The sequence below is a fragment of the Alosa pseudoharengus genome, unplaced genomic scaffold, assembly GCF_046254945.1.
Source record: "Alosa pseudoharengus isolate Yale_2024_CS ecotype anadromous, Long Island Sound unplaced genomic scaffold, YU_APseudo_1.1 YU_APseudo_1.1_scf_14, whole genome shotgun sequence".
Classification (NCBI taxonomy): Eukaryota; Metazoa; Chordata; class Actinopteri; order Clupeiformes; family Clupeidae; genus Alosa; species Alosa pseudoharengus.
In genome coordinates, this window is record NW_027468609.1 from 20,419,415 (window position 1) to 20,442,894 (window position 23,480).

The following is a 23,480-nucleotide window of genomic DNA, read 5'->3' on the forward strand; positions in this document are numbered from 1 at the left end:
CACCAGTTTTAGAGGGAGAGTAGAGAGGGATCATTTCCCTCATTCCCCTGAGCTGTTGGATAGATTGCATTTGTTTGCTGTTCTTGTTTGTCTTCTATACTCCCTCCCTTCCAAAGCAGCAGGTGTCTGTTATTGTGCTTTCCATAATCACGGAGAAATGTTTCTTATCTTCTCCCAGGCACAGTTTTTCATTGTGGGACACATACAACTAGTATTGTATTTGAAGGAAACATTTTTGTCTTGACTGACTTTCTCTGTAAGGGGTAGAACAGTTCTGACATTGACATGTACTGTATGTTTGTGTTTATTACAGTGCATGAAAATGCACTGTACTGTTCTTCCTAGTCGTCTTCTTATTACAGTGCATGAAAATGCACTGTACTGTTCTTCCTAGGCTTCTTCTTCTTCTTCTTCTAACGCATTTAATGCAGCTTCAACCGTTTAACGTAGAAACTTCATTCAAACTATGTTACGTAGGTCTTACTTTGGACATCTGTGCTTTGTACTTTTCATCTTTGTAACTTTTATACTTTTTAAACTATTAATTAAAAACTATTCAAAATTTCCCCATAGACTTAACATTGGGCTGATGACATCACAATAGAGCCGTTAAGCAATTAGAATCCTAGGCCAGGTGGCCAGGCCACCTGCAGCAACTGCCAGTCTCAGGCTTTAAGCATACAATATCATTGTCTTAAGACTACACATCCTGTTCAACTGCTTCCTCTGCCAAAAACTGTTTCAAAATAAAAGTCCTCACTACAATAATTCACTGTTAAACAATTTAATCATTTAAACTACTGAACTTTTTAACTGTTCAGCCATTGTAACTGTCACTTGTCATCAACTATGACTCCTACCCACTATAGCTAGTTAGCATGGTTAGCATAGTTAACATGTTAGCATTGTTAACATAGTTAGCATAACTGCTAAAAATGATTAGCTAAGTTAGCTAAGTCACATGGTTAGCATAGTTAGCATAGTTAAAATTTTTGACAAAACCGCTAGAAAACATTAGCTAATTAACATGGTTAACATAGTAAGCTAAATTAGCTAAGTCAAATGGTTAGCATAGTTAGCATGGTTAGCATTGTTAGCATTTTTTAGAAAAACTGCTAGAAAACATTAGCTAAGTTAGCTAAGTAGCGTGTTTAGCATAGTTAGCATAGTTAAAATTGTTAGCATAACTGCTAGCAAACATTTGAGACGTTCCAACTTTCAGTTATTGTCAAATATGTACCTATTTACAGCCATTAAACTATTTAAATAGCAACATTCATTAAACTTTCAGTCTGTCAACAACTTTTAAACTATTTACATTTAACTTTTAAACGGTCTACTTTTAAACTATCATTAAACTATCTATCTATTAAACTAGCTGTCTATCAACAACTTTTAAACTATCTACATCCAACTTTTAAACGGTGTAGAATGCACCTGGCATGGGCTTTGTGTCCCGGCTGTCACCTATTTGCTGTGAACAACTGACTTATCCTCTCCTCCACTGCTGTCCTCCATCAGCTGTCATTCTTCTTTTATCCCTCCTCTCTTCCTCATCCTCCCCTCTGTCTGCTGTCTGTGTGTGTGTGTGTGTGTGTGTGTGTGTGTGCGTGTGTGTGTGTGTGTCTGTCTGTCTGTGTGTGTAGGGCTGTGTGCATCTGTGTGTGTGAATGTGTGTGTTTGTATGTGTTTGTGTGTGTGTTTGTATGTGTGTGTGTGTGTGTGTGTGTGTGTGTGTGTGTGTGTGTGTGTGGATGAGGCCTTGGCTGCTGTCAGTGGTGTGTGTTTGGAGTGTCCGTCACTCAGTGACATGCCTACTCCTCTGAGACTTCCAGTCAACCCCCACACACACGTCTAACCATCATCCAAAAGAACCACAGGCTCCAGATTGCCACACAAAACACACACATGCCGCGCTCACTGACAAGTCGCTGAAGCTAAGCAGGAGGAGGCCTGGTTGGAGCCTGGATGGGAGACTTCCTGGGCTTCTTCTGAGAGAGGAACTGAGACATGTGTGTGTGTGTGTGTGTGTATGTATGTGTGTGTGTGAGTGAGACATATCTGTCTAAAGTGGATCAGAGGGATGCACTCCATCTATGGTCCGTGTGGATCATTAGCCCCATTTACCAGGACACTTTTTATCTGATTAGAATGGGAATAATAGCTCAAACGGAATAAAAATGACTGATCTGATCTGATCTGACTGATGACTTGATCGGTATAAAATTATTATTCCGATTAGATTTTTTATTGGAATGAAAGGGGTGGTGTAGTCCATTCTTATTCCAATTAACATATCTACCATTACAGTTTTTCTATTAGCTATTCTATTAACTATTAGTTCAACCTCCACAACATTTAGTCATTTGTGCACATCATAGTAGCAATTTCTTTCCTCTGAACAAATTGCAAATGCTTTTGAACATGTATCAGTTGCTTTGTCATGTCAGTCAAAATGAACTATACTTATGGATGCTGAATAGTCATTCCCAATAAAATTAATAGTCTTCATTTCATTGCTTGAGTCATTACATACAAAATTGGTGAACTAGTTATCAAATTCTGTCACAATGCTGTAGAATTGAAAAGAGCATATACAGTAAAACTGTGAAACGTACATATTCAGTGTCTTGTACTCACTTACTCCGCTAACTACAGCAATTTGTAACTTTACTGTAGTTTTCAAATGGCTGTACAAGTACTGTATAGTGCTGTCTTAAGCATTTTCAGATATTGTCACCGAGTTCTGACCTTTTTTTGCATGGGAAAACACTGAGAGCATAAACTGTCGTAATGAAAACACGACAAAGCCATTTGACTATCTTGTTTATAAACGATGGTGTCAAGACTCATTTTGATGACACTGGCAGTTTCATTGACATAAATACTTGCTTTTGAGGAATGGACTATCCATTTTGAGCAAGTGATGTGCTTTTGCAGGTTATCCACTAGGTTTTGCAGTTTGCATTAATTGTTTTAAGAAATGCACTAACTGCTGTGCAAATGTTAAAGGGACACCAGGCAAGCCTGATGCTTTTTATCTACGAAACTCCCCCTCGCTCGGTCTGAAGCTCTTTTCCTTTTCTTTGCGTCTTCCGTCAAGGGTTTTCGCTGCTTCTTCGCCGGCTCTGCCATTATACACACGTTTGCAACAATCTTTAGCGTTTCATTAGCCTGCCTCTGTCCTTTAAACTGATCCTGCTTCGGTCGGCGGGTAGGATATACCAAACTTGCAAGTGGGATATTCTTCCTACAGGCAGTAGGGGCGGGCGAGAGAGCCTTCATTCGCCCCGTAATGAGTCATTTAACCATATACCGACTTACGAAGATGATTAATTAACACGAAAACGTTGCCTGGTGTCCCTTTAATAGTGATGTGAGAAAAGCACCAAAGCGACTGAGAAAAACTGTAACATACTGATATAACAGTGCAACATATGCAACACATAAATCCCAGACTACCCATGCCAGTGTCCACAGAGAGAGGTGATGCAGGCATTTCTATTGGTCCTCTGGAGGTCACATGACCATGGGGGCTCTGCACCCTGCGGACATATCCATGCGAGGAGGAGTGGAACAGAGGAATGTGCCACGTGTCAATCAACCAGCAGGATGTCAGCAGTCAGACAGACAGACAGCCTGACAGCATCAGACAAGTGAAGCCCACTAATGAAGAGAGAGGATTGGCATGTAGGAATGGGGAGAGAAGAGGAGTAAGCTAGAGAGGAGAGATGAGGAAAAGGGAAAGGAGAGGAGGTAGGGGAGATAGATAGATAGATAGATAGATAGATAGATAGATAGATAGATAGATAGATAGATAGATAGATAGATAGATAGATTGATTGATTGATTGATTGATTGATTGATTGATTGATTGATTGATTGTGGACAGACCAGAGGTGGGCAACATGGAAGAAGACACACTTAGCACTGAAGAGGAAAGGAGTCATGTGTCCAAGTGTACTTGGCAAATGAGAAGAGATAGAGCAACTATGAAACAGGTAGAGTCTGACAGATATAGTGCTTTGGGAAAGAGAAAGAGCAAGAGGGGGGTTGCATGAGAGAGAGAGACAGAGAGAGTGTAAGTGTAACGGAGGCAGACTGAGCTAGCGTGCTAGTTTCCCGTGTAAATCCTCACAGCCCTAACCTTAAGAACACTTCTAACCGCTGGGTTGGAATCTCGGTGGTTAGAGCGTTCGTCTCACATGCCGGTGTGTGTGTCAAGGTGGCGAGTTCGAGGCCCGTGAGCGGCGAACGAACCGACCTTGTGACATAAGGAAAGAGTACTGCTAGTCAGAGCTCCTTCCTCCTCCAGCAACCATGGCAGATAATCAGCACACAGGGGCCCAAGGAGGCTGCTGCAGCAGCACAGAGAAAAAAATAAACACACACACACACACACACACACACACATCACCAGGAGCAGGAGACCTGCAGAGCCATCACTACTAAGTGCCCTGGCCCCCCTGCATACATTGCATTCGCAAACACACACACACGCATACACATACATACACACACAATCACAATCTTCCACATTTCACCTGCACTGTGCTAGTCAAAAAAGCCTGATTGGCTGAAAAGCACAAAAGCCCCCACACACACTACTGCCCTCTTCAGGCCAATCGACTGAGCTGTTCATATTTGAAGCAGGCCTAACCACTGCCAGAGGTGGTCATCGACAAAAGCAGACAAGCTTCTTAGTATAAGCAACAAAGACTTTAACAGAGGGCAACAATGATTTAGGGACACACAAATGTCATTTATCGAGAGGGTTTACTAAAACTGTGTTGACCGAGCAGGCTTGCCACTGATTGGCCACACAATGCAGAAAGCATATAGGGGGGAGAACAACAGTGAATGCTATAAGCTAATGAATAGACTAATAAACTGACACAGACATCAACAACTAGCCACTATAGTGTCCACCAGTCAAATTTGGACTAGGAGGATGAAGACTGTCTTGTGTGTTGTTGTGTGGTGACTATAAGATGACTATGTTTGCTGTTTGAGCGAAAACAAACACAGAAAACATTACAGGACTGTATATGGATTCGTAATTCCTGTTGCTCAACAAGTAATTGTTACTACTTGACACACACTGATAAAAAAAAATGTGTAACTGTGCAATAGGCTACTCTAAGTGCCATTGGTACTGGACTAAAAGAGAACTACAAAGGAGATTTTCATTGAGGAAAAACCTTTAGTTTAGGACTAAACTATGTATGGGACACTGGACCCAAGACCCATAATGGTGTTACCACCTCCGTCACAGCTTGATGTTATGATGGCTGCAACTTTCATGTGATGTGCTGACAAGCTTACAAGTAGCCAGGATCAGATGCTCTCTGATTTCTCGCCAGTCTGTTTTTGGATTTGACTTTAGTTGAGCAAGTCCAGGGCTGCACAGAGTGAAAGCATGAGGGTTTATGGTGCAATAACAAGGGCAGAAAGACGGAATGCCCACATACTGACAATACTCCCAAGTTTATTGGTGCAACAATTTTGTCCATTGCGCTTTCCAAAACCTAAGTCCCTAATGGTCAAAACATTGCACCAATAAAGTTGTGAGTACTCTGTCAATGAGAAGGGACATTTGGTCTCTTTTCTTTGTTTTTGTCCTCATATTTTTGTTTTGCATTTTTATCATATGATGTGAACACTTTCCCTAAGCCTATACCCCTGCAGTATTAGGTCTTCCATTTTCATTTCATTTATTTGTTCGCGAGGACAACACACATTAATCAACATTTCTATACATTTGCATGTGTTAGCCAGCTGGCGAATTTTCAGCTGCAGTCCCTTGGAACCACTGATGATGGAATATTGGTGACATTGCAGAAATTCCACCGCAATCAGACAGTATTGACTAACACACACACACCCTTGAGAATGATGCTGTGGAAAGTCGTTAGTGGTAAAGGTAATTTGAGCAGCTAAACTGGCTGTTTATGCGGCTGCATATAAGTGTGGTTCACCCTCTCTCAGTGAGGCTCAGACAACTTGTTACTAGTTTACTGAGATGATAAGTTTGCCAGCAAAATCCTTTTTCTCTGGCAGTTATTTGGCTTGTGGTTGTTTTCACGAAACTCCAAAATGAGAGCATTAAAAATGCATTAGATTTATTAGAAGCAACACATTTCTATGCACCCCAAGCCTCGTGTTTGCCCGTGACTGTTCAATCCCGTCCTTGTCTTTGATGTGGGAGGGATAAATGAAGGCAAACACGTTACAAAGGCCAATCATGACCAATGGAGAAATCACTCTCTCTCTCACACACACACATACACACATATATCACTGCATCATGGGGCTTTTGGGGGTTTGTCAGTGTTTGCAAAGCTCCAGGAGTGCCCCAGGTTTAGCAGAAGCAAGGTCACCGTGGCGACTGCTTTGGAGAAGAGGCTTTAGTGTGTGTGTGTGTGTGTGTGTGTGTGTGTGTGTGTGTGTGTGTGTGTGTGTGTTTGTGTGTGTGTGTGTGTGTGTGTGTGTGTGTGTGCGCACGCTCATCTCCCCCTCGCCCCCATCACCCCTTTAACAACTTCCCATTGTGTGTCCCCCACTAAAATGGCTTTCCAAGAAAGTTCATTTGCTAGAGAGATCAGCACAACCCCCTGGAATTCAGCAGGCGCTTTTTTTTTTACTTCTCCTCTCCTCTTCTCTCTCTCTCTCTTTCTTTTACTCTCTCTGTGTGGTTTCCAGTCCTCCCTCTCTCTCTCTTTCTCTCTCTCTCCTTTATTACTTTGAGACGCTCCTGACCCTGCCTATAATCCCCATTCTATTTCAGTGACGGGGAGAGTAATAAGGCAGATTCTAAAGGCTGGAATGAAATCCAATGGGGTCTGGCTTTGTGAATGTCAGAGAGAGAGAAAGACAGGGAGGAAGAGAGAGAGAGAGAGAGAGAGAGAATGAGAGAGAGAGAATGAAAGAGAGAAGGAGGGAGGGAGAGCAAACACTGAGGGGGGAGGGGCACACCAAAGCGCGGAGGATGGAGGAGATAAGCGAGAGGGAGAAGACAATAGGAGGCACAGAGAGAAAGAGGAGGAGAGAAAAAGACAGAGAGAAAGAGAGAGAGAGAGAGTTCAGTCGTCTCTCGTCCTCTGCGTCTGGCATTATTTCCATACTCAGAGCATTTGACTTGCCGCCTGACATCTTACCCTGGAACTGAAAAGAATTCAGGGTTGAGCATTTTTCTCCCTTTTTTTTCTTCATTCACACTTCAGCACAGCTTCTGGGATTGAATTAGGGCAAATCTATTATACAGTTGCCATGGAGACTCAGGCACAAATGCTGATAAAGGATGTGTGATCTTTTTTTGCAGGCTCTGAGTGGCAGTCTGCAAACAAGCGTGTCATATTTTGAGCCAAAAGTAAAGTGTACATTTCTGTTTGTGTGTGTGTGTGTGTGTGTGTGTGTACGCATGTGATCATGCCTATTTGTGTGTGTATGTCCACGTGTCTTTGTGTATATGAGTGTGTGTGAGTATAAGTTGCTATGTGCATCTGTGTCTGTGAAAATATGTACACATGTGTATGTGTGTGTCTGTGTGTGCGTGCATGTGTGTGCTTGTTTATGTGTGTGCTTGTTTATTTGTGTGTGTGTGTGTGTGTGTGTGTGTGTGCTTATTTGTGTGTGTGTGTGTGTGTGTGTGTGTGTGTGTGTGTGTGTGTGTGTGTGTGTGTGTGTGTGTGCTTGTTTGTGTGTTAGTGTGTGCGTGTGTTTATCATGTGTATGTCTGATTCAAGTCCAAAACATTTCAATCTCTGATCAGGCCGTAGCAGCAGGCTTTACGGTCTCCATCAGAGTGTTTTGGCGGGTTGCGCTGAGATGGACCGGGGTGCCAATTAAAGCAGAGCAGCTCTGCAGCCTGTCACAGACAATCACACTTGCGGCCGGTGAGTGTGAACGAGGATCATCATCGCCACCCACACAGCGTCGGAGAGAGGGGAGCACCAAGATGATGAGACGGTCACCAAACCAGCGTTGCCGAGACCAGCCACTCGGTTGTCAGAGAGAAAGGGGGAAAAAACACCTGCAAGAACACAAAGCATTTCTTAAAAAATAAGCAACCCACACGAGGTCACACAGGATAGCTGTTATGTAGGCTATTTATTACAACGCATAACATCTGTTTTCTTCTAAAACAAAAGAATGTCTTACACCAGATTGGATTAAATGCAGATGTAGGATTGAACTGACCTATGTTGTTGTATGGTATTTGCACTTAAAGCAACACATATGTAGTCTTTCATTTTGAAATAATGACTTCAAACTGATTTTGAAGCAACACTGACTTAAGGAGAATAGAATCTCTGACATTGTCAATGCATGCCCAGTATTGCAATGTAAAGCAAATGTGTTATGTAAATGTAAATGCAGTGTTGTTACAGGTAGGAAAAATGAGCATGACCCTTTTTGTTAGTCTAAGATGAACTGGGTATCCCCTTTGCACTACCCAGTATGGCTGGAAGTGTGCGTGTGAGTGCATCTCAGCCAGTGCTTGTGTGTTGAATGGATGTTCCTCTTGGGGAGGAGTACTGACTGCTCATGTGTACGGTTCTGTTATGGATGCTTCCCTACAGGTTCCACTACCAAGATTCTGACACGGAAAGGAAAAGGATCCAAGTCCCAAACAACAGCTAAAACCAAACTGCATCAAGTCCTTGACACTTCAGTATTTTCACACATGGGTCATTCTCAATGATCAAACAAAATCCAGGAAAATGGTTACGGCACCGTCTGAGATTTTGTCTCAGTTTTTCTACCTAATATTTAGGTCCCAAAACTAAGACCTGTAAAATATTTTTGATAAATTTCAATGTTTTCATTTTCCACCCTTGATTTTGTATAATTTTTACTCTCAGATATGATCTGGGAGGTCATGTTTGGGCAATAATAAGCATTATTCCTAGCCTGCCCAAACTTAGTAGGGTGGAAGACAGACATGTTCTCAGTATGATTGGACCTTTAAAGGAGAATTCCGGTGTGAATTGACCGAAAGTGTGTTGAAACATGATATCGAGTGTGAACGTATGTTTCATAGCTCATCTCGGCTTGTCCCCTGCACTCAGGAATCTGGCGCTAGTTAGCCAATGCTACTAAAGTTTTTCGATGGGGGTGCCTCGGGCATCGGCCTAGCCATGCAAATAAATCACTGTTTTACACCATTTACCACCCACATACTTATCTGTGTTGGAGCAACCATTTCACCACAGTACAATTAGCTTTCTTTGTTGAACCTTTATAAAGTCATTTCAGCAGCCATTTTGGATATACATGCAAATGCTGATGAGTCAATCTGCAGTAATGATGCATTAATGAAGACTGGCAGTTATTATAGGCCTGAAGTTAGTGACTTCATGTCTATTTTAAGGGTCATCATCATTCATGATAAATTCTTGTGTGGCAAATTAACTTAACTATGACTAATTCAAACACATTCACCTAATTATGCAATTTCTTTGCAGTCTCTTCATGCTTTTTAAAGAAGCCTCCAGTTATAATTCTGTGCATTTGATGTATAACAATGTCTGTACACTCAAACAAAAACGGTCAATTAGACTGTCAGGCCATGTTAACATCCGCTTCCCTTTACTCTTCTATAAAGCCATAGATCAGATATCTGTCCTGATAGTGTCCTTTGAGGTCGGGCTCAGGATGAATTGGCCCTTGAAGGTTTAAGATGTCACTGAGGTCGTATGGACACAGCAGTATAAATGGCACATAGGATTTCAAACACACACACACACACACAGAGACACTGACACTGACACAGACACACACACACCACAACACACACATGCAAAACCAATTCCCCACACCCTTTCAGTTCCGCTCAAAGAACTTAGCCCTGAGTAGCTTCATCCAGAACCACAGCTAGAAGTCACTGTATACACTGTAACTCATGTCGTTACAGACCATCACACACACACACACAAACACACACATACACACACACACACACACAGACACAGACACAGACACACACACCGTGGCCGGTCTTCCTCTTAGGCAAACCCGTAGCCATTAGAGAGAGATGAGAGAGCCAAAGCTGGGCAGCCATCGCCATTTACCAAAATCCAATTTACGGAGGCAATGAGGTATATGACACATAATGTATACTAATTTCACATCAGTTAAATGCGGCTTCAGCTGCGCTTTAGGCGATCGTATCCTAGCATACATAACTGCGCTCTTGTGCACAAATCTGGTTACACATACACACACACACACCAATACTACAGGTAAAACAATGGTTAGGCGCACAACTCTTGAATCTTCAGCTGTTCTGTGGAAAGCTGTCATTACAAATGGGTGGGCTATTTTTAAACCACACTGGAAAAAGTCTGGGTATGCAAACTCACATTTACATGAACAGAGCACAGGACACATGACACATCCATACATACAGTAGTCTACATCTAGCTGGGCTGGAGTCTGTCTTTCTGCAGCTCTTTGACAATGATTAGTTGCCTTCAGTGGTCGAGTTGTTTAAAAAATCACGGGGGATGGTGTACCTTGTCTGCTCACAAGTAGGCAATAACTAACATGCCTTGTTAACATTATCAATCTACATAGGATTTACGAGCGGGGGTGTTTTTAGTCCAAATATATTCATGGGGGAATAGAATGCCATCCCTCCACATTCCCTCTTAGCTCTAGTGCTGATTGCCTACACAGAAAACAGGAGTATGAGAAGGGCATTCTAATTTAGTAGGGGTGTGTTCGACTCCTCCTCATTCTAAACTCGGAACACTACGGGGTGAAGGAGAACTATACTGTATTCTACAGAAAGGTAGATCTTTAGCATCAGTTGTAACTTTGGAAGGGGAGCGTTGGATGAATTCAAAGGTACAGAGGCGACAACACAGGGTGTCTTCAGTAGCAGGACGAACTCTCAGAGGTTTCTAAGACACACTGCTGACATCTGCATAATGTCAGGATGAAAATCGCATTGTTTTTCACATATGACACCTCCTAGGGCAGTGACAGGATTGGGGCAAGGGGGAGTGTGTGTGTGTGTGTGTGTGTGTGTGTGTGTGTGTGTATATGTGTGTGTAGGGGGGTCGGGGAGAGATCAGAGGCATCACTCCCTATGTGCTGCCTGGTCTGGATTATCTAGTCACCTCTTTTGTTCCAGAATATTCCGTTCCTTTGCTTCCTTCAGCATCCCCCTCTCCCTGCGTTGTTTGGCGTGTATACATATAGAGGAGGTATCACCTCATACATGTCTCCCCTGTGACATGCAAAAACGGGGCTTCGTATGCAAACATCCTTCGTGCATGTGGCATCTGGATAATGTCCCTGCGTTGGCTACGAGCCGCTGCCGCTTCCTCCACCGCCGTCGCCGTCGCCGCACGCCGCGTGCGGAGCCCCAGAGGCAGCGGAGCCACATGCTCATTATAAAAAACTAGGCGGGCGGAAAGCCCTGCCCCGCGCACCGTCAGGAAATGAAATGAATAAATGCATTTACAGGCACCCGCCCGCCTGAGCAGAAGGAGATGGGAGGAGTAGGAGGAGGAGGAGGAGAGGGAGGAGGAGGAGGAGGAGAAGGAGGAGGAGGTGGGCAGAGCAACCAATGACAGCACAGCGGGACAAAAGAAATGTCTCTCTCTCTCTCTCTATTTCTCTCTGTCCCTCTCTCTCCCTGTCGCCTTTGTCTCGTGCCTCTCTGCCTGTTTCAAAGTTCATTTGTCAGTTTACAGATCACCGGTTCCTATTAAATGTGTATGTGTGTGTGTATGTGTGTGTGTACGTGTGTGTGTGTGTGTTTGTGTGTGTGTGTGTGTGTGTTTGTCTGTGTGTGGCAGGAGGAAGGCAGAGGGTATTTGTCAGATGTGTATTTGTGTGTTGGGAGGGGGGGGGGTGTTGGTGGCTCATCTGTGACGTGTGTTTGTAAGGGTGTGTGTTTGAAGGCAGAGGTGTGTGTCAGTGTCTGATGTGTGTGTGTGATGTATGTTTGATGTGTCTATCATATGGTGTGTGTGTGTGTGTGTGTGTGTGATGTGCAGAAGCATCATTCTATCTTCTCTTGCCAGCATTAGGGGGTTGGCCACATGCATTCTCACAATCACTCACATCCCTAGTCTGGCAAAAAAGTGTTTTTATCATTGTGAATCTGTGTGTCTGTGTGTGTGTGTAGGTTATGTGTAGCATGTTCACTCCAGATGGGGGGATAAAACATGCATGAGCCGCCCGCAGCTCTGAAAATAATTATACTCATTTAGTGGAGACGAGGGAGAGAGCATCCAACCAAGCCACCACCCATCATACCGGCAAACCTCCAGCATACTAATGAGAACCTAAGACAATGGCTGACCACTAAAGAGGAGAGGATAGTATATGTGTGTGTGTGTATGTGTGTTTGTGTTTGTGTGTGTGTGTGTGTGTATGGTATGCGTGTGTGCACACACACATCTTTGTATGTACAGTATATGTGTGTGTGTGTGTGTGTGTGTGTGTACGTGTGTTCATGTACACAGGTATGAATACACATGATTGTTACAGAAACTAAGAGACACACGTGACAAAGTTTTGAATTGCAAACATAGAACTCTAATGAATCATAAATGAGATCAAAAATTCATGTCTGTGTATTGAAAGTATTTAGTGTAATCCTTGTTGTGCTATGTTCTTCCTTCAGTCAGATTAAGCACTGTTTCTCTGCTGGCCAAGCCAAGGTCATGCTACACTCAGAATGAGTTAAGGTCATTCAGATTGTAATTAATGCGGCTTCAACACAGCAGTTGACCCCTGCGTCGGCTTTGGCCTTGTCTTGGCACAGATGTGGCCTTGACCTGGCCCTGTTTTGGCAAAGATTAGGCACAAATCTGGCATAAATCCACTGGATTCAAATGCGGCAAAGCAGAAACATTAAACATTAAATTTAGACAAACCGGAGACAGTATTTATACAGTACTCTATGCAGTATGTAACCAAGGCTTTTTCCTTATACAATTGTAGTCGTTAATGTACCAAGGCATGGACTCGGAACGTACCCTGGAAATCCAGAGTTCTCGTGAATTGTCTCTGCGAGACACTCTGGCAATGAATAATGATGGTAATCAACTGCGATAATTATGATATTTGAAATGAAAACGGTAATTGTTATCGTCAACATTTTTATCGCGGTTTACCATTATACCGGTAATTGTTACATCCCTAATCGCGAGGAACCAGTCACATCGGTGTATCTGATACTGTAGGCACGCCATGAGGCGAGCTAAACAGATGACAACAGCACTGCGACGAATCAGTCAGTAAACATTGGTCGTAGTGTTGTCCAATTGCGTCGAAGTTCGGAATCAGTCAGTAAACATTGGTCGTAGTGTTATCCAATTGTGTGCAGTGAGATTTTCAAATGCATGCTTAGTGCCGCCCCTCAAGTTGGGCCATTTTCATTATTTGTGGCCAGACCCTTAATCTTTCTAGACTACCAGGGTCTGGATTTTCCAGGCTACTCGGAACGGATACTTGAAATAAAAGGTGGAATTTAATTTCTTCACACGAGCAACAGTGTTGTGTTGGTGACGTCTTGCAAATGGGAGAAAGTGTGAGTTGTGTGTTGGCCCATTTCCCATCTCTAGCCCAAGGCAAACCACTGCTGTAAGAGTTTCATTATTTTTTAATTTGACTACTTCAAACTAGTTCTCAGCTGGTACAAGTATTCCATGGCAAGGCTTATCTCAGGCTGAGTTTGCCAAACATTTTCTTGTTTTTCTGCTGACGCTACATACTAAAGAGCGTGTCATTTGAATGTGCTCTCACTCTCTTGGATACAGTGACATTAAAAAGCTTTGAAAAAAATGCAACATATTCTCTAGTTATGGTTATGAGCAGCAGATAGCACAGTAAAGCACAAATATGTATCACCCTTACAAAAAAAGTTACACTGCAGTTTTTCTGAAGTACAAAGCAGTACTGTGCAGTTTCATGCCCAAAATATTGCATTTCTGCATATAAACTGTAAAGAATTCTTTAAAAACTGCAGTTCTTTTGACAATCAAAAAACGGCAGTAATTTGTGCAGAGCTATGGGTGTTACTGTGGAACATCATGGCATGGCATACCACAGCACAGCATGGGATGGCACAACCCCGCACCACATGGCATGGAATGTCACAGCCAGGCACAGCATACAGCAAACCAGCATGGCATAGCATGGCAAAGTTCACAGTGCCAAAATACAACATGCTACACAAAATATACCTCTCAACAGAGGACAGTAGACGAGAAAACAGATTAGAACAGTGGCAGCTTTGGCACAGAATCCTCCATGGGGAAGATCAGGACTGAAACCCGGGGCGCACATTACTGAACAGACCGACACAGCATTCTTCAGCTCAGCGTGGCACAGCATAGCACCGCGTGGCACGCAACTGCACAGCATGATACAAAACAACACAGTATGCTTTACAAAACTGTAGTGCAAAACAACATAGGGCAGCAACAATGGCACAGATCTGTGCATAAAGGAAGACACCACCAGAGCTGAGCTGAAAAACAGGGGCATGTTGGAGCAGAGGCATCGCTACTATATATTATGGCGGGGGGGGGGGGGGCAGAATTAACACTGCGACAGGACACAGAGCAGAGGCCAGAGTGGCACAGGACAGACAAAGGTCAGAGGACACAGAGTGGCACAGCATGGGACAAAGTGGCATAACACAGAGAGAGATGGTGCACAACACCACACCACACCACAGAACAGCATAGTAGAGTGCATCTTCAAAATTATAGCACAGTTAAGAGCATTGTTTGGCACAGCTCAGTACAGTGTTGCAGGGCTTGTGGCTCAGTAGTGTTGCAGGGCGTCTTCAGGTGCCACTGAATAGCACCATAGTGTGTGGTACTGCAGCCCACCAGTGTAGGAGCAGAGTATCAGCACTGAACTGCCTTGCACTATATATTTAAATATTTAACCTCAGACTGATATTGCACTATTCCTTCCCTCTCTTCATTGTATATTGTACCTTGCTTGTGTTTGTTGAGGTGTCCATGACCATGGCAACCTTGACTTGGACAACAACATCCGCACAACGGACATTTGCACTACCCTACTGCACAACGGACAGTTGCACTACTCTACTGCACAATGGACATTTGCACTACCCTACTGCACAACGGACAATTGCACTACTCTACTGCACAACGGACATTTGCACTACCCTACTGCACAACGGACAATTTCACTACTCTACTGCACAACGGACAATTGCACTACTCTACTGCACAACGGACATTTGCACTACCCTACTGCACAACGGACAATTTCACTACTCTACTGCACAACGGACAATTGCACTACTCTATCCCACCCATAGTGTTCTGTTTATTTATTTACAAATGTACATACTGTTAATATACTTATACATAGCTATATCCTACTGCTCTTCATACTATTCTCACTGCTCTGTTTTTTATATGTTAAGTGAGTGTTGTACTGTGTACATATAAACACACACACTCAGACAGACAAACACACACACACGTAAACATACATTCACCCCTTTCACCACAAAAACACTGGAGGCTGGCTTATTAAAATAGTCTGGGACTTAACAACATGAATGAATGACTGAAATAATTGAAATGGCACAGTACGACCATTATGCTGCTTTAGAAACACCCCCAACTACTTTTAATTTCCATAACAATAAATTGCATAAACACAATCAAAACAATCACTTCATCACTTTAGCTCTGTCTTTCTCTTCCTCTCACTCTCTCTCTCTCCCTCCTTCCCTCTCTCTCCTCTATCTCTTTTTTTTTTAAATCCTGCAGCCCGAGTTGGGCACCTGTTCAATAAGTCCTGATTTATGTCTTTCGATATTAACACATTTTTCATCCCACAGCTGCGCTGCAATGCCAGCCTGATGACCGATGGGGGGTAATCAGCACTCTAATGTGGAGAAACTCTAGACTGCCGATGATGAATGGAGTCGCTAAGAATTCAAATGGCATTGGCACCCGCGTCGGATGATAAATACGCCGATGACTTTCACATGGCCCATAAGGTCTCAGAGCTGATTTGGTAAAAAGGGTCTGTTTATGCGGTTACATCACCTCCAAAGAGTTTTGTTTCCTAAATATTAAGGATTTTTCATTTATTTATTTACACCTCCTCCAACTGTTGACTGCTTCATTGTGATGTTTAGCTTTGAAGCAAATTGAAATGTTGATCAAAAGGCACCTGCTGAGACATTTGACGGAGAGTTTGTGACACTTCAGATTTCACAGGCTCTCTTGTCAACTACATCCTTTGAAAGCTTCTGAATAGTGTGTGGCTTTATGGGAATTGCTTGATATAAACACTTCAGATTGGACAATGGACATGTCATTGTGCTTCCCACTGTCAAGATGAGCATCCACCAGTCATATCATTTCATTAAAAGACTTGCCAGTACAAATAGTCTGTAACATAGCCATTATCTTGTCTTCTTAGCCTTGCCAAATTTATGTGTAAATGCCTCCAATCTTATCAGACAGCTAATGTCATTAAAGTCAAGTCAATGGTATTTAGTACATGCTTCTATCCAGAGTAACACAAACAGCGCAACAGTGGGTTTGGGAATCAAACCCGAGCCGATTGTCCGGCAGCAATGCGACCCCTGCTCCATCTCACCCGTTACCGTAACAACACTGGTCGATGCCTTCTCTGGCTCACTCTCTCTGGGCGTGGAGGAGAGATGTGTCAAAGAGATACGTCTGTCTTCTGAGAACTCACAGTAAGTAGCATACATTACACTGGCGATGCGGACTGATGGAAACTGGGCCTTTGATGATAGCAGGGGTGTAAGTCTAAAGGGAGAACCACCACAGAAGATTCTGGAGAACTAGAAAGCAGGGAGCCAGCAAAAAACGGGTTCTACCCTGAATTTTCTTTTTGAACTTTTCAAAGGCCACGTAGAGAATTATTCTTTTTTCTGAAAACTGAAAAATCTCTCTGCCACGCCTGTATTCATACTATGGACAAAAAAATTTGCTATATGTTTCAAAATTTATTTTTGGAATGCAGAATACATTCATCTTGACATGATTATAATCATTTCTGGGCATCTGTGTGAGCATATCCTCTTATGAAGAGTGAGGCCTATCACTTCTGTGTGGGGCCAACTGACCTACTCACTCACAGCCTCCTCTATGCTGAACTGCTGTACTAAACCATCATGTCTCCATCCTTTTCTCCCAGAGGTCATCAGCACTGTGCCTGACACCCAGTGCCAGAGTCTGGCCTGAACGCTGGACAATCGATACGTCTCTGTGACCCATAATGACCCAATTACTGGCTATGTGTTGGTCAATGGCCACGTCTCGGAGGATGTGTCTGAAAAGGCTGCGTGGCGTAGGAGTACCTCCTGACCCACGCCTGCCGTGTCCCTCTCGACAGGTTCCTGTCAGCGCTCTTCCTGTTTGTCTGTGCCTCCAGGGGTGTAAGATGGAGGTGGTGGTGTGTGTGTGTGTGTGTGTGTGTGTGTGTGGGGGGGGGGGGGGTGATGGCCTCACATGTAAACAGGTGCTGCTGTGCATGCATACTGTACGTCCGTAATCACCCCACATGCCAGACTGGTGTCCAGTCGCTCAGAACGCCTAATCAGACGACCGAATCTAAGTCTTATGTGAAGCCTTTCTCTTGCTTTGTGATCACCTGGGGTAGGGGATTGGTGGGGTAGTGATGGTGATGGTGGTGGTGGCTGTTATTATTATTATTATTATTATTATTATTATTGTTGTTGTGCTTCCCTACTGTGGTACTCAAGGTACTGATGCAAACATAAAATCTGTTGCAGGCCAGTGCTCTGGGCTTCCGGGAGGGAGCTGACACATTTGCAAGGAGAGTGGGAGGGAGGGAGGGAGAGGTAGAGGAGGAAAAGAAGGAGGAGAAGGAGGAGGAGGGGGTGAGGAAAAAAAGAGAAAGAGAGAGCGATTGGTAGGAAAGAGATGAAGAGGTAAATGGTAAAAGGGCCAGTGGCCGATTATAAAACAATAAAAAAAAACTCTTTCAGTATCTCTCCGGCCCACTCCACTCCACTGCCTGCAATGGGCGCCCAGGGGAGTCCATTACTGATGTGGATATGTAGCCTGGGAAATCGGCCTGTACATATCAATACAGTATATATACACCCAGTAATGATTAACTACATTGACCACATACTGTAATTAGAGTGCTTGACGGGACACCTTTTAAGAAATACTTTAGTTGGTGTTTGTATTAGTACATACATGTATGGTGTATTGTATGTTAAGTTGCTTGTATCTCCCAAAGTCTATACACAAGTGTCTTCAAATGCATATGGCATTGCAACACCGCAGTCTTCCCACCCTCATGTGAAGACATTTTACTGGCCTGCAAGACACACACTGACATTACTTGTCACATCATGACATATTCCAATTTAAATTAGACTGTCATCAGCAATCACAGAGGGAGGATGTATTGCTGGGGGAAAATTAACTGAAATATTCCTATAAGTGTTTGAGCCACATACTTGAATCTATAACTTGGCCATTTTCTTTGTAGACCTTGGCTGACATTACTTACATCTATTTGTAATAAATGTAATGATTATTTTCAGTCAAAAAGAAGGTTATCACTGTTTAACATCACTGTGTGTGAGTGTTCACCTCTAAGCACCTGGTTCATGAGTGGTGCTTATGCCAAAGCACATGTTCTCTGTTAATTATTTATTTAGAATATCGCCATGCAAAATGTCACAGTTAAGACCATTAATGAAGACACCAATTACTTATTCCAGGTTTATATTTCTCAGAGCAATTATATTTTGTGGATAAAATAATACCAGTATATCATCTGTATCTGTCTAGGCGGGGGCATATTTTGTAATTCACAGAGGCTCTGGGACAGTTCAGTCTTCAGTCTTTATTTATTTAGTACCTCCATGGGGGTACAAATATATGGAAAACATGGACTTTCATTTTCCATATGTTTTTCATTTTGGAAAGGGACTAGTGCAGTGCTGTGTCTAAAATCTTTTCGTTTCCATTTCAGGACATCAATAATCTTTTATGCATTCAGATTATTTATAAAGAGGAAATGAATATATAAAGTATGCCTGCCACAGATAATTCCAGCCTGTGTCCATTTCCCCAGAGTCGTAAATATACACGGCTCGGCTTTTCCACAATATGACATGACCTCTAGTGGCCGACTTCTGAATTGCACTATCTGTTAAAACATGGGGTTCTAAGGATTTGACTATCACATTATATATAATCAATTATGCATATTTAATTGATTAATGCTTTGAAGGTTGCAAAAAAAGTAGAAAATGGTAGGCCTACTGGTTATTATGACCTATATGCTATTGAACTAATCCATTGTCTGAATGTATAGGAGCTGTAGGCTATGATCAATGCAATATTCCACGTTACTCAAACAAAAGAAATGGCTGTTTGTTTTCAGCATATATTATACCGCATTTCCTTGTGGTTCACCCATCTCATCTCCCCCTCCATAGTAGGTCTCTGGAAGCTAATTTACTGGCTGTCAGCTCCTGTGCATCACCGCAGACCAATCAAATAGAACATGAAAGCCCATTGTTGACATGCCATTTATGAAATATATACTTTGCCCACCAAGCTTTGATGAGTAATGCGTCTTTTGGCGCATCTTGGCGCAGGAAATAGCTTGGCCATATAGTCACAGGAGAATATTAATTGCGACCCATGCTGTGGGCATGTGTGACAAGGTTTGAATTGTATGGATAATGATTTTATCATCAAAGCATGAAGGGGGACGGCCAACACCAATGACAGTCAGCAGGTGGCAGAGGAGAAGGCTCGGGTAGGCAGCCTGGGGAGACAACAGGGCACGTCTGAAAATCAGCCAATGCATTCATTATAATTGTATTATAAGTAAATAGGAACATCTGCCAAATAAAGGGCATCTTAAAATAGAATTTCTTGCTTATGGAAGTCTCTTTGTCTCATTCAGAATAGGTACTTAAGATGGACACTATAAGATAAACTTTGCAGGAGGATAAGGATAATGTGTCCTGGGTGAGTTACGTGACCATTCTGCAAAATGTAATAATCATAACCATGGTTTAATTAATACTTTAACATCCTTTGATCCTATCCTATATTTTTCTGTAGTTTATTGTAATCTCCAATCTATGGTGACAGCCTGAGAAAAAAGGTTCAGTCTTTATGCATCATGTAAAAAGTAATGCTGTCACTATTTTTATATACGTTCCACTGCAGAAATTGCAGTCATCGTATTGCAGCTGAACTAAAATACTGTTAATGGCATACTCACTGTCAAAGGGAGCAAAATAGGATGGATGTGAAGTGAAAAAGTAAAGAAAAATTCAAACCAAGAATAAAATAAATAATTAATCATTCATATTGAATAGATATCTGACTCATCTGACTGGTACATCTCCACTGAATCACGTCATATGTGTCAGACAATGAAAAGCTCTTGTACTTGCAGTGGTCTGAAATGCATTTCAATGCTAATTTAAATGTAATACGGCAATTCTATTTGTCTTAATGTCTTGTATTTGTACAGGGTTATTACACATCCCATTACAGCTAGCCTCACATGCAATGCAAAGTCTATGCAGTGTTTACCTTACAACAGCATTGACTGAATACATCCTATCCTGAGAAAAGACATGGATGTCAAAATATTGGTATTGGTGCCAATTAATTATCAAGGGAAAAGAGAGGAAAACTTACTTCAAATAATGTGGTCTTAACCAAAGAGACAAGGGCGAACTTTTCCAATTAAAGTGTATCTTGCAGCTCCAGTGCACAGTTGTAAGGGCCCCAAACCCTGCCAGAAATCATTATCCTCAGACCAACCAAACCCCCACCCTAACCTCTCTACTTCCACACACACACAAACACACACACGTGCACACACACACACACATGTACACTTAAACACACACACCAAAACACACGTACGTTTACTCACACACACAAAAACACACACGTACACTCACTCACACACACAAACATACACACACACAACCACGTATGCTCACTCACACACACAAAAACAAATACAAGTACGCTCACTCACACACACATATACTGTACACTCACTCACACACACACACACACACACACACACACACACACACACACACACACACACACACACACACACACACACACACACACACACACACACACACACACACACACACACACACACACACACACACACTACCCCCTATGCCACACTGGACTGCTGTCCCATTGCGATTCTCCTGAATGAATACCACACTGAAGCACGGGGCAAGATCGCTTACAGTCCCAGTGCCCTGTGTCCAGCCAGGGGCTGCCGTTTACCCCGCACTCCACATACAGTACACAACCCACACAGGAGGACATGCTGCTGCGTGAGGTTAAGAGTCAGCTGTAGAAGAAACAGCAGTGCTACACCGGTCGGCTTGTATTCTACAGCAGCTTGTACAATTCAGTGCTGACAGAGAGATATTATGAAATAGCTTTTTTACTAGGTGTCAATCATGGAATACACAAAATGATGACAGTCAGCTGATTTCTTTGTTGTTGTTTTAAAAAAGAAAAGAATAACACATGAAGAATTTGACAAAATGATTATTTTTAGGTAGGCTGACCCATCACTGCAATTCCAGTACAGGTCCACTGGGACTTTAATTTGACTTTAACTTTATTTTAATTTGGGAATGGGACTTTATCATGAGTAATACTTCATTTTATTAACATAACATAACATGACGATATGAGGAAGATTACATCTCAGAATGCAGCCGTGTCTAAGAGCTCAACATCAGTAGCCTATAGTGCTTGGGAATTGACCATAGATCAACATCTAAGGCAACATCTGTCAACTTCAAAGGATGTCTATGAGATGGAGTGTGCCATCTGAATTGTTCACATTAGTTGTGTGGTTATCAGTCAGTGGAAAACAAAACAATGATGATGACATGATATATCAGAAATTGCCTGACAGAGTGTGAGCTTATCTGCAACAGCATGGTAGTTGTCAATGCTTGTTGTGGTATGACAAAATGGGGACAACTCTTGTTTATTTGAAACTAACAGATGGTGTTGTTCTGAGGCTAATTGAGCTGTGTATAAGTTTCTGCTATACATTTGTTAAGGTCAAGTTGTTCTCAATCATCTTCCTCTTTCACTCTTTCTCTACTGAAGCATCACCATGGCAACAAGCTATTTCTGCTAAAGGTCTGACATTAAGGTGAAGGTTTGCTCCCAAAAGGTGCATACGAAGAAGTGACAATGTTCACACAAACTGCGGGCTATAAAAAGATTGCTGATTGGTTCATGTATCACAGAGATGTTATTTTCAAAACATATTTGCATTTGCTGTAAATAGGCTAATGTTTTAATAGGTCCGATTGAAAAAACGAATATCCACATTTTCCCTGAAAAAGCACTTATTTAAAGCATTTCTTTTAACCAATCACAAGGTCTACATACTTGGAAGGCTTTTAAATAGACATAGCTCCAAACATAGTTTTTATGTCTGGTGAACAGCTGACTCTACTGAGATAAATTAACAAAACTAAGCTGTACTCACTAGAGTGCAGGTCAATCTTGTCCCACCACACCCCATATTCTGATGCCCCAAAACTGCAAACGTCCTGCAAACGTCTGAGGGGCTGTTGTTGCCAGGGAAACCGATGGTGAGACAGTGATGACTGACCATTCTGGAAGGAGTAAAAAACATGCTCTGAGCAGGTAGAGAGAGAGAGAGAGAGAAAGAGGACATCCACAGGTCATCTGCAGAGACTGACTGCCTTTGAAAAGACCGCTGGCACCTTGATGTAAGGCTGAGATTATGCTGAGCAGTCTGATATATCGGAGAGCTGAAAATGGAGGCTTGATTTGGGCTAGAATCCTGACTCCACAGAACCTAAACGTTCTTTAAGCATCAGCAATGACACAAACATTACAATAACCCACAACACAGCATGACCTAGAGTTGCTAATAGTGCCCTTTTCATCACGCTAATGTGTAGCCTACTGTACTGAAACAGAACAGAACAGAACAGAACAGAATAGAACAGAACATTGCTCCAAACATAAGAATGTTCCACATGAAACTTCCAGTCAGATGGCTTCGTAGCCCATGCTCAGTGAAACAGCTCCATCTGCTTTCTGTAGGTTCTTGCTCACATACATGTTACATGGCATCACTCCCCATCGCATACATGGGGAGTTCTGCACTCAGAGGCCAGAACTCCCCCATTTACTTAAGTGTGCTGCTGATACTTTGCTGCCACCAAGTGTAGACTCAGTTTCACCCAGCAGGTCAAGGACAAACTGTACCATCTTGCCTACATTTGAGACTGAGTGAGACTGAGATGATCATATTAACAGTGGGGGGGGGGTCATTTTTACATACATTTCTATTATTTTTCTATGAATTATTTAAGCAATATGGCGCAAGTAAGAGTGAGGCTGGTAAAGAATATCCCCACGGCTGGCTGTGATTCAGCC